Source organism: Polyodon spathula, chromosome 8 (genome assembly GCF_017654505.1).
Source record: "Polyodon spathula isolate WHYD16114869_AA chromosome 8, ASM1765450v1, whole genome shotgun sequence".
Lineage (NCBI taxonomy): Eukaryota > Metazoa > Chordata > Actinopteri > Acipenseriformes > Polyodontidae > Polyodon > Polyodon spathula.
In genome coordinates, this window is record NC_054541.1 from 1,165,473 (window position 1) to 1,177,773 (window position 12,301).

General features: G+C 39.6%; 1 non-coding gene across 1 annotated transcript; it reads left to right on the forward strand.

The window, feature by feature from the left end:
- Nucleotides 1-11,828: 11,828 nt before the first annotated feature.
- trnal-uaa lies at nt 11,829-11,911 on the forward strand. The gene has a single exon. It is a non-coding gene; the product is annotated as a tRNA-Leu (tRNA).
- The last annotated feature ends 390 nt before the right edge of the window (nt 11,912-12,301 follow it).

A 12,301-nucleotide genomic window follows, 5' to 3' on the forward strand; every position in this document is an offset into this window, starting at 1 on the left:
CTAATTAACTTTAGCCACGCACATATGACAATTATATAGACCAGTGGTTTTCAAACTTTTTAAGCCCTGTACCTCTTTCCAAAAAATCTAGTCTACCGCATACCCCCATCTCAGATAGGGTCAGGACCTGGACAGGAGTGGAAGCGACAGCGAGTGGGAGAAGTACAGGCGTGGAAAAGTACAGAGCAGTTTCGAAGCAGAAAGAAGAAATTGCATCTTGAATTGCTTTAATCAGAAAACAGAGGACATTGGGGAAACACAGCAGCAGCTCAAAGTCAAACAGCCGCGTGTGTTTTTCTGATAACAAACAAGCTGAAACTCGGAGCAGCTGATTCAAATTCAGCGCCGTTTTGAGACACGGGCGAGGGGAGGAGCCAACAGCAGAGCAGAACAACGCAGTTAAACGAGGCAGTCTTCCCAGCGACAGCGAGTGGAAGCGACAGCGAGTGGGAGAAGTACAGGCGTGGAAAAGTACAGAGCAGTTTCGAAGCAGTTGGAAAGCAGGTTGACGGCTGCAGAAGAAACTAAACTTCAAAAAAAAAAAAACCTCAACATGGTCTTCAAGCCAGTAATCTGTGACACCTGCTTGATGTGGGAAATCCGAGAAAACCCAGCGGAGCTAAACCAAGTGTGCGTAAAGTGCCGCGCGACCCAGGATTTGCATAAACTAGTAAGTATGCTAGAAATGGAGCTGGAAGAAGTGAGACAGCAACATGATCTTGAGGAACTGGCACACCCACAATTCATGGAAGTCTGCATCACCCCTAACAGACTGAAAGCCACCAGGGAGATAGAAGGTCAGAACAGCTGGGTTCAGGTAGGCAGAAGCAGGGAAAAAAAGAAACTTCGTCAAACACAACCACCAGAAATCAAAACAACCAACAGATTTGAGTCACTTCAGAATTTTGATGAGCAGAACCAACAACAAGAGAATGAAAGGAACAACATCCAGGACCCTATTGACAGTGGTGACCAGACAGCAAAAAGAAGGGAGGTCATGATTGTTGGGGACTCCATATTGAGAAACACAGCAAGTTCAATTCGCAGTTTGGACCCCCTTACTACAACAGTGTGCTGCCTTCCGGGAGCCTCGGTCAAGCACATCACTGAAAACGTGGACAGGCTCCTAGAACGAACAGGAGACGACCCGGTAGTAGTCGTCCACATCGGTACAAACAACATTGGAAGAGACAGACCAAAATCCCTGCAAAACAAATTCAGAGAGCTAGGAAGGAAATTAAAAGAGAAAACCAAAACTGTGGTATTTTCTGGTATACTACCCGCACCTTGCAAAGGACCATATGGACAGCTGGAAATAATTAATCAAAACGCATGGCTGAAGACGTGGTGCACACGGGAAGGCTTCACCTATCTTGATCATTGGACCACATTCTACAACGAGGACTATCTGTATAGACGGGATGGACTGCATTTAAATAACAAGGGAACTAGTCTACTCGGAGAAAAGATCCTCGAGCAGGTTCGGAAGCATTTAAACTAGAAAGGAAGGGGGGAGAAATCAACAAAAAAACAGAAGGGAGACCGCATCAAAACAAGAACAACAACTCAGGTAAGACAACCATTAAATGTATTTATCTAAATGCTAGAAGTATCAGAAACAAAATTCTAGAACTTGAAGCTACTGCACTAACAGGTAACTATGATGTGATAGGTGTTACAGAAACTTGGTTGTCTGAGAGTGATGGGGACGAATATAATATTTGTGGGTATACACTGTATAGGAAAGACAGGCAGGACAGAAGAGGAGGAGGGGTAGCGCTATACATAAGAAACAGTCTTGAAGCCCAGGTGTTAAACCTGGACAAAGAAAATAAAGCCGAATCAATATGGGTCAGAATAACGGACAAAAATTCAAAAGGCATAATAATAGGAGCATGCTATAGACCGCCAGATTCAGACGGTGAGCACAATAATCTGTTATACAATGACATTAGAAATGCGTGTAGCAAAGGAGAAGCCATACTAATGGGGGATTTCAACTTCCCCCAAATAAAATGGGAAAACCCGGTGGGTAGCGCGAAGGATGAAATAGAAATGGTGGAAATGACAAATGACTGCTTCCTAACACAATTTGTGAAGGCACCCACTAGAGGGGAGGCATGCCTTGATTTAGTATTTTCAAATAACGAAGATAGAATAACTAAAACAGAGGTCAGAGAACCACTGGCAAACTCAGACCACAACATGGTCTCATTTGAAGTGTTTTTTAAATCCCCAAAAGTAAAGACTAAAGCTAAGGTTTACAATTTTAGAAAAGCAAACTATGAAGGTATGAAACAGAGACTAACAGAAGTAGATTGGAGTAAAATAGAGAAAACACCCACAGAAGAAGGATGGTTGTTCTTCAAAAATGTAGTACTAGAGGCGCAAAACAATTATATCCCTAAAGTAGACAAATCTAAATGTAAAACTAAATTGCCAAAATGGTTTAATAGATCAATTAAAAAAAATATTCAGCGAAAAAAGACACTTTACAGAGCATTAAAAAAGGACCAAAAAGAAAGTACGCAGAAAGAGTACACAGAACTGCACGCAAGTCAAAAAGGAAGTTAGAAAGGCCAAGAGAGAAATAGAAATGAACATTGCTAAGGGAGCTAAAACCAATTCCAAAATGTTTTTCCAATATTACAACAGCAAGAGAACATTCAAAGAGGAGATTAAATGTTTAAGAGATACAAATGGCAAAATCGTAGAGGAAGAAAAAAAAATAGCAAATATGTTAAATGATTACTTTTCACAAGTTTTTACAAAGGAGGATACTGACAACATGCCCCACATGTCATCCAGTTCCTATCCAGTTTTAAATAACTTTAGCATAACTGAGGCAGAAGTGTTAAAGGGACTAGGAGCTCTTAAAATAAACAAATCCCCTGGGCCGGATGAGATCCTCCCAGTAGTACTCAAAGAAATGAAAGAAGTAATTTACAAACCGCTAACCAAGATCATGCAGCAGTCTCTTGACACAGGGGTGGTACCGACAGACTGGAAAATTGCAAACGTAATACCGATCCACAAAAAGGGAAACAAAACTGAACCAGGTAACTACAGACCAGTAAGCCTGACTTCTATTATATGCAAACTTATGGAAACTATAATAAGATCCAAAATGGAAAATTACCTATATGGTAACAGGGTACTGGGAGACAGTCAACATGGTTTTAGGAAAGGGAGATCGTGCCTAACTAACTTGCTTGATTTTTTTGAGGATGCAACATCCATAATGGATAATTGCAAAGCATATGACATGGTTTATTTAGATTTCCAGAAAGCTTTTGACAAAGTCCCGCACAAAAGATTAATTCTCAAACTGAACGCAGTTGGGATTCAAGGAAACACATGTACATGGATTAGGGAGTGGTTAACATGTAGAAAACAGAAAGTACTGATTAGAGGAAAAACCTCAGAATGGAGTGTGGTAACCAGCGGTGTACCACAGGGATCAGTATTAGGTCCTCTGCTATTCCTAATCTACATTAATGATTTAGATTCTGGTATAGTAAGCAAACTTGTTAAATTTGCAGACGACACAAAAGTAGGAGGAGTGGCAAACACTGTTGCAGCAGCAAAGGTCATTCAAAATGATCTAGACAAGATTCAGAACTGGGCAGACACATGGCAAATGACATTTAATAGAGAAAAGTGTAAGGTACTGCATGCAGGAAATAAAAATGTACATTATAAATATCATATGGGAGATATTGAAATTGGAGAAGGAATCTATGAAAAAGACCTAGGAGTTTTTGTTGACTCAGAAATGTCTTCATCTAGACAATGTGGGGAAGCTATAAAAAAGGCTAACAAGATGCTCGGATACATTGTGAAAAGTGTTGAATTTAAATCAAGGGAAGTAATGTTAAAACTTTACAACGCACTAGTAAGACCTCATCTTGAATATTGTGTTCAGTTCTGGTCACCTCGCTATAAAAAAGATATTGCTGCTCTAGAAAGAGTGCAAAGAAGAGCGACCAGAATTATTCCGGGCTTAAAAGGCATGTCATATGCAGACAGGCTAAAGGAATTGAATCTGTTCAGTCTTGAACAAAGAAGACTACGTGGCGACCTAATTCAAGCATTCAAAATTCTAAAAGGTATTGACAGTGTCGACCCAAGGGACTTTTTCAGCCTGAAAAAAGAAACAAGGACCAGGGGTCACAAATGGAGTTTAGAAAAAGGGGCATTCAGAACAGAAAATAGGAGACAATTTTTTACACAGAGAATTGTGAAGGTCTGGAATGAACTCCCCAGTAATGTTGTTGAAGCTGACACCCTGGGATCCTTCAAGAAGCTGCTTGATGAGATTTTGGGATCAATAAGCTACTAACAACCAAACGAGCAAGATGGGCCGAATGGCCTCCTCTCGTTTGTAAACTTTCTTATGTTCTTATGTTCTTATGTCATCATATACCTATGAAAACAGAAAGAAATTGTCTTTTCTAATTACTAGGCTGAATTACTTACTGGTGTTATCACACTTTTTTTGTTAAATGCTTACCTGCCAATGCAATGGATATGCCTGCTTTTTATCACAGATTTCAGTAAAACTACACCCTGATTAGTAAACAATACAGCCCCTAGACAAGGGTATGTTATTCTGTATTTTAAAATAAACGAATAGGAACAATGACACATTCAAAGTAATGCAAAGGGAGAGAGACTGGGAGCTGAACATCGCGCCTTAGACCGCTCGGCCATCCTGACTCACACAGACGCGCTTTTTAAATACTGCAGTGCACTCCTGAACCTGCAATGCCTGACGCTGCAATAAATCACCTGGGGGGTGCGCATACTTATTCTTTATCGGTTTATATTAAGGAGGGCGACCTGTTTCGTAGCTTTCTATTTGGGATCACAAGGACACTCCTCTTACAGAAAGATAATATACGGCAAACAGAGCGATCGCTTATCACAGTTAGAAACAAATCAGAACAGTCTGTTAGCAAATTAAATTAATAAAAAAAAAAAAAGATAAATGTTATAGATATATTTCAGACAGAACAGTTGTAACATAATTGAGTATATTTCTGAACAATCACCTCAAAGCTCTATCATTTATTGTATGCTCTTTTGAAAGACAAGTATGCTTGGGCATGATATCACAGAAAACATGATAATCCAAACTCTTCATTTAATCCAGTGCTCCTCAAAGTCGTGCCCGCGGCAGCTGTTCTTAAATTACAATTACATAATTAATTTAATTATTTTGTTGTGTATAGATAATAAAAATAAATTATTTTATTTCTGTACACATAAATTACTGTCTGGACATTCCATTTAATACACTCTCGCCTCACAAATTAAAAAAATTAACACATTTTATAACATAAAATTCCGAGCAACAATTGTCCATCTTACCTTCCAGAGTTTTTTTGCAGTGCTCGCGGTGAAATGAGGTGCCCAGGGTTTGTCTTGATCCCCGACAGGCATGTCGAAATATGCCTTGTAGGCCTCACACATCTTAGCAGATGCTTCCACTGAGTACTTCTTCGCTCGTCTTGATAAATTGGCCGCAGACATAGCAAAATGCGCCTGCCGGATGCTTGTAGCCTCTTGATGCCATCTCAGAAAAATGCAGATATGTATCCACTTAGGCAGCTGGAACTAAACTGAACAGGTGGGCTTAAGGCCCCTGTATTTATACTACTATTTATATTACTGGAAAGTTCTAGAAAGTTCTAGAAGTTACTCCAAGTTTACTCAGCACTGAATCTATCTGGAATGTTCTGGAAAATAGGTACATTTCAAAATATCACTGTCCTAGTCACAAAAACAAAGTTTGTGGGGAATAATAGCCATTTTCTATACTTTTGAGGCATAAGCAATTAGGAAATAACACTTACTACCCAGGAACCAAAAAAAAAGTGTTGTAAGGACACATTTGATATCCTTTACACTGGAAAACAAACTGTAGTGATAAACTACAGTTGCAAAGCACTGCTGCTTTTTCGATGACATTGAAACTTGCAAACTGATTGAAAACATGGAACACGTTAATTGCGATGGGTTTGATACTAATAGGCTTACATAACAGCTATTGTGTCTAGACAATGTCATATACACAGCAATGAACACAGACTGTCTTTATTAACAGCTGACATCTGGACATCTATTGAATTTTTGTCCATGTCGTAATTGTGCCGCCTGTCATAATGCGTTTTAAAACTTAAGAATTTCACCAGCTGTACAACAACAAAAGAGTACTGTATCTTACAAGTGATTACATGTGCTTCAACTCTTATCATTTGTTTGATTTCTTGTCCTTGCCACTTGCAATATTACAAATACAGTTACAATTGCGCATTAATGAGCGAGTATAAAAGTTACATTGGGAGAAAAGATATTCATTCACCAATATCTAGAGATTTTGTAGATGCCAAACATTAGGCTTCAGATTTTAAATTCTTTGGCATACAAAAAATATTTCAAGCTCGCAGAGGTGGTACTCTAGATCAAAAACTATTACAATGTGGATCCAATAGGATCTTCTATCTGCATACGATACAAACTGAAGGACTGAACGAAGAGCCAGGATTATCATGTTTTCTGTGATATAATGCACAAGCATACTTGTCTTTCATAAGAGCTTAAAATAAATGATAGAGCTTTGAGATGATGTCTGTTACTAGCGGATTGTTTAGAAATATACTCAATTATGTTACAACTGTTCTGTCTGAAATATATCTGTAACATTTATGTAATGCCTTTGTGGTTTTTTGATTAAGTTAATTTCCTAACAGACGTTTCTGATTTATTTCTAACTGTGATAAGCGATCACTCTGTTTGCCGTATATTTTCTTTCTGTAAGAAGAGTGTCCTTCTGTTTCGTCACTTTCTCTATGGGATCAGGTCGCCCTTCTTAATATAAACCCAAAAGAATAAGTACACGCACAGGTGATCTACTGCAGCATCAGACATTGGGAGTTCATGAGTGTACTGCAGTATTTAGATAAACTGTCTGTGGAAGTCAGGATGGAGGACGGAGGTGAGGGTCTGAATTCCACTTCTGACAAATCTGTTTTGTTCATTTATTTCTTAAAACATCCACCGAATGCTTGATAATTTGAATTTCTCTAATTATGCCTTTCCATTACTGTGAATGTGTTATTGTTCTGTTTAACAATGTGGGGAAGCTATAAAAAAGTCCAACAAGATGGTCAGATACATTGTGAAAAGTGTTGAATTTAAATCAATGGAAGTAATGTTAAAACTGCAATGCATTACTAAGACCTCATCTTGAATATTGTGTTCAGTTCTGGTCACTTCGCTACAAAAAGGATATTGCTGCTCTAGAAAGAGTGCAAAGAAGAGTGACCAAAATTATTCCAGGTCTAAAAGGCATATCATATGCAGACAGACTAAAGAATTAAACCTATTCAGTCGTGAACAAAGAAGACTACGCAGCGACCTGATTCAAGCATTCAAAATTCTAAAAGGTATTGACTCAAGGGACTTTTGTTGACTCAATGTTGACTCAAGGGACTTTTTCGACCTGAAAAAAATAAACAAAGACTAAGGGTCACAAATGGAGATTAGACAAAGGGGCATTCAGAACAGAAAATAGGAGGCACTTTTTTATACAGAGAATTGTGAGGGTCTGAAATCAACTCCCCAGTAATGTTGTTGAAGCTCATACCCTGGGATGCTTCAGGAAGCTGCTTGATGAGACTGTGGGATCAATGAGCTACTAACCAAATGAGCAAGATGGGCCAAATGGTCTCCTCTCATTTGTGAAATTTCTTATATTCTTACGTGTGGTCGGTTAGCTCAGTTGGTTAATGCCTAATAATAATGCCAAGGTTGTGGGTTTGATCCCTGTATGGCCATGACTTTTCTTCTTTAAATAAACCACACCCGCAGTAATGCTGTAGATGGCAGTATAGGCTAAATAATGAAACGAAGTCGACTGCCTTTGTTGAAACCCTTATCAGATTTGTGAAAGGCAACCACATGTGGGAAAATGTAAATACAATATCCTTTCTGTCAACTTTTGTAATAATGAATACATTTTTATTTGAAAAATGCATAGCTATTTCACTGATCTTTTCAAAACACCCATACACTAAAACAAAGTAGATCTTTATTTCAACTGAAAAACAGACCTGCTTCATCATGGCTGCTGCCACAGCACTCGGGCAAACTGAGTCTAGCGTGAGCGGACATCACAGATAACAAGATCTGCAAAATATCACATGTCTAGAAAAGATATGATAGTTACATTTATTTATTTTTAACAACATTTCATCTCAGATGGGACTTGAACCCACAATCCCTGACTGAAAAGGCCACTGCCTTAGCCATTAGGCCACTAAGGCTAACATGACAAGCACGTTTGATAGGACTAATGAAAGTGGTAATCGTAGTATCGTAGTTTACATTCCCAACCCATCAGTGATGGTTAAACAAAACAGAGTGCCTGTCATTAAGTATTTTAAATTCATGTGGGAAGATTTAAATATTTAAAAAGATTTAAAAGATTTTTGCGCATTGGTAACCTTACATAATTACATTTTTATTAATGCCACTTTCTTAAGGACGGTAATCAGAGCGACGATACAAGACCAGAGCCAATAAACCTTCTATTTTGCTTTCCTTTCACTACCATATTCTAGTGTGCTTGTTCAGAATATGCGTAAATCCTGAAAACGTCTTGTTAATATGTGAACAAAGCCAGCAGTCACTTTATTGATCACCCTGTGGATTAACCGCTATTGGAACACAAATGATTGTGTTAAAGATGGTAATAGACTTTCAACGTACTCGTTTTAGAGCTAAACGTTTGTTGAGACAGTTCAAGCGCTGCACTTTCAGGCAGCTGGTAGCAGTGTTTACCTATTTCCTGGATGTTTGCCTTTTGGTCTTACTGTGGAAGGAATAAAAATAAGCAAAACCATTTGTTGAGAAACGCATTTGGGAGAAAACTTGAGTCTCGAAATACACTTGTAAAGGCATCGGATTCTATTATGGTGTTTCTGAGCTGTTGAACGTTTCTCATTATATGCAGGTGCAGAACTCTGTCAAGCTGAAATAGCTTAGTTGGGCGAGTATAAGACTGAAGAGCTAAGGGTCACTGGTTCAAGGACCTTTAGTCCTTTATCTTGAACTAGAAACAGAGCACATTCTTTCCTTCAGTGTAATTTGAGGAAATAACAACAATTTCCATTACATGAGAGCAGATGTTGTTTTGAACTCGGCTCTCGCCAAGATAAGCACCAACTAAGACATAGCTTCCATCTGCATCTCCATCCATTTGTGTTGTTTTCCATCTGATGATGTAGATATCCTTTTGTCTGGTGTTGATTGCTGAAGTGTAATGCTGGCTCCAGGGATCAGCTTATTTTGCCTCCCCAGCGCATCAGCACACACAGTGACTGCGATGCTGGCTCCAGAGATTAACCCAGTGCATCAGCATGACAACTGTCTGGATTGAGCTAAGTAGGGTACATCGCTGGGGTCTTCAAATGGGCACCTTCCATCCTCTGTGTTTCGTTGACTAGTCCATGACATCTCAAGAGGGCTCAACAGTGATTCTGGCATCCCAGCATCACCCCCCTCAGCTCAGCCCAGTTTACTTACCCATACATCAGCGTTGCTTTCTTTCTATTGTGCTTGAGATCCCCATCCATAATCTCTCTTTCTCAACCACAGCCATTAAAGGAATGATTTATAAAAGGTTATGTTCTCATTAGCAAGTCAAACTGCTATTTCCACTGGAGTATGTGAACAATGAGTGGCCTTCCTCCTTTATAATCAACACGTCCGAGCAGTCAGCTTATTCTTCTCTATTCTTTAAATCTCTTCCAATCTGTCTGTCTAATGAATAGACAGCCCCTTAGAAAACAGGAATAGAAAACAGTAAAGCCTACCAGTACTAATAGTATATTAAACCATGAATATTTGGACCCAGGTATGCTTTCAGGGTACTACTTTTTTCTAAGGGACATGTCAGTCTAAACTGAAGCATCTAAATCCAGAATTGGATTGTGTTTGTGTTCCATCAGTATTTATTACACAATGAAGTATTTATTCAGAGGCTCTTCAATGCCCCTCCTCTACACAATTGTTGCCTAATGATGCATTGAAGTGATTGTTGTTATATATGAAAAAAGCACAGAGCCATTTGAATGCACTGCACACTGATCCTCTATGCAAAGCAGGTGGCAGCTCCTCTCTACTTAAATACCTGAAGCAGCTCTCAGTGTTAGTCTGAGGAGAGACTGAAGCATCTGATACAGCAGAAGCCAAGCCTTCAAACAATGCATTTCCTGAGAGATTTACTGCTGCTCTGTGTGGATTTGTAATGTAAGGGCTCACAATCTAATAAGAGAAACCAATTCTAATCACAATTACTCATTATTATTATTATTATTATTATTATTATTATTATTATTATTATTATTATTATTACAGCTTGTGTGTGTTTCTTATTTCCAGATGCACGCTGTGCTGATGCTATAACCCAGCCCAGTTCAGAAGTTGGAAAGCCAGGAGAATCTCTCAAGTTGTCTTGTAAATCTCTGAACACTCTTTGACTGACAGCAGTAGCTGGTACGGCACAGACTCGATTTTTCAGCCCCCCGGGAAAGCACTGGAATGGCTGGCAGTAATCTACTATAAAGGAAACACAGGCTACCTGCCTTCAGTCCAGGGCTGGTTCACAGTCAGCAAGTCCGGTTCCAGCAGCACTGTGTTCTTACAGATGAACAGCCTGAAGACTGAACACACTGCCGTGTATTACTGTGCTGGAAACCTCACAGTGAGAGAAGTGAAGCCTGAGACCTGACAAAAACCCATTAGTCTGAATCCACTCATTCATGTCAATGGGGAATCATCCCATCTGCATCTGTTGTTTCAGTTCACACACAGCAGCATCATTACAGTTACACAGACAGAATATAACAATGTGCTTTAGAATATCCTACGTTTGGCTCAAGCCTTTACTCAAACACAAGCACTAAATATCCTCATCTGCTCCACAGTAAACAAGACAGTTCAGAAAACCCAAAACACACGGCAGTAAAGTAACAAAGGCTTTACTGGATCATTCAGTGAAGCAATCCGATCAGATACAAGACTGCTGGTTCAGTGCCCTTCAAGATATACACTGAGGAGAAACTACAGTCCAATATAGAACATGTTTCTGAGACAAAAAGACTGCTAGAGTTTATATCATGCCATGAAAACACACCTCCCTCCCTCTCCCTCTCTCACAGCATGTAATAATTGAGGCATTTAAGCTGACCAGACCTTTAATGTGAAGACATGCAAAAGGTTCACATAGTCTGCAGGATTCAAACCCTCATGAAACCCCAATGGATTTCAAATCCATCGCCTTAACCACTCAGCCACGACTACTTTGTGCTCATCAAGAGTATAGATAGCAGATATCAAGACTTGCAGACATATCACTGCCAAAGAGCAGATACAAATATTGTTCATTTTTAATAAAACATTGAGCACAATCCTTGGTTTAGGAGGCCAGTGCCTTATCGTTTAGGTGACTGGGGCACTTTCATATAGATAGTAGTCAGCGTGACAATACACGAGCAGAGGGAAGACTCACTGTGTTGAAACAAAGAACTGACCAGAAAGAGAATACGAATCCGCTTTACACACTTGTGATTTACAAACGAAAAGCGTGTATGTGTATATACTGTCCTAAAGCTTTATTGGAAAGAAAGAAAGAAAGAACACGTATGGTAATGCCTTCATTGAAGACAGGTCCGCTGAAACGAGTTATTTTTGTGGTGCGCCGAGCTCTGCTTTCTGTACTGCATGGATCAGCGGCATTCGTTTGATCGCTAGTGAACAGAACCAGGATGGCTGAGTGGTGAAGGTGTTGGGCTTAAAATCCAGTGGACATATGTCAGTGTGGGTTTGAGCCCCACTTCTGGTAGCTGTAATTCTTAAGGATAACAACTGACTTATTTTTTGAAAACGTCCTCCTAGTATACTACAGTGAGCACATTAAGCATGCCTTCATCACCTTGCTTTTGTGGGTTTGATTTGTGAATATGAACTCAAGCCACAGCAGCTTAACCGCGGATGCCGCGCAGAGCTCAGAAACACCAAATGCCCTGGACACGCACACGTGCGTTGAGAGCGTGGTTGTATACGTGAAGGAGGGACGCGTCCGCTCTGCAGGAGCTACGATTCGCCGCTAAGGGAAAGTTAATGAATCGCGAGAACGCTGTTTCTAATGCATTTATTCACTAGACTGGCTGCTTTTATTCCGTGTCAAATAAGCAACGCGATCGGAAACAAGTACAGCGTTTTAACACAATTG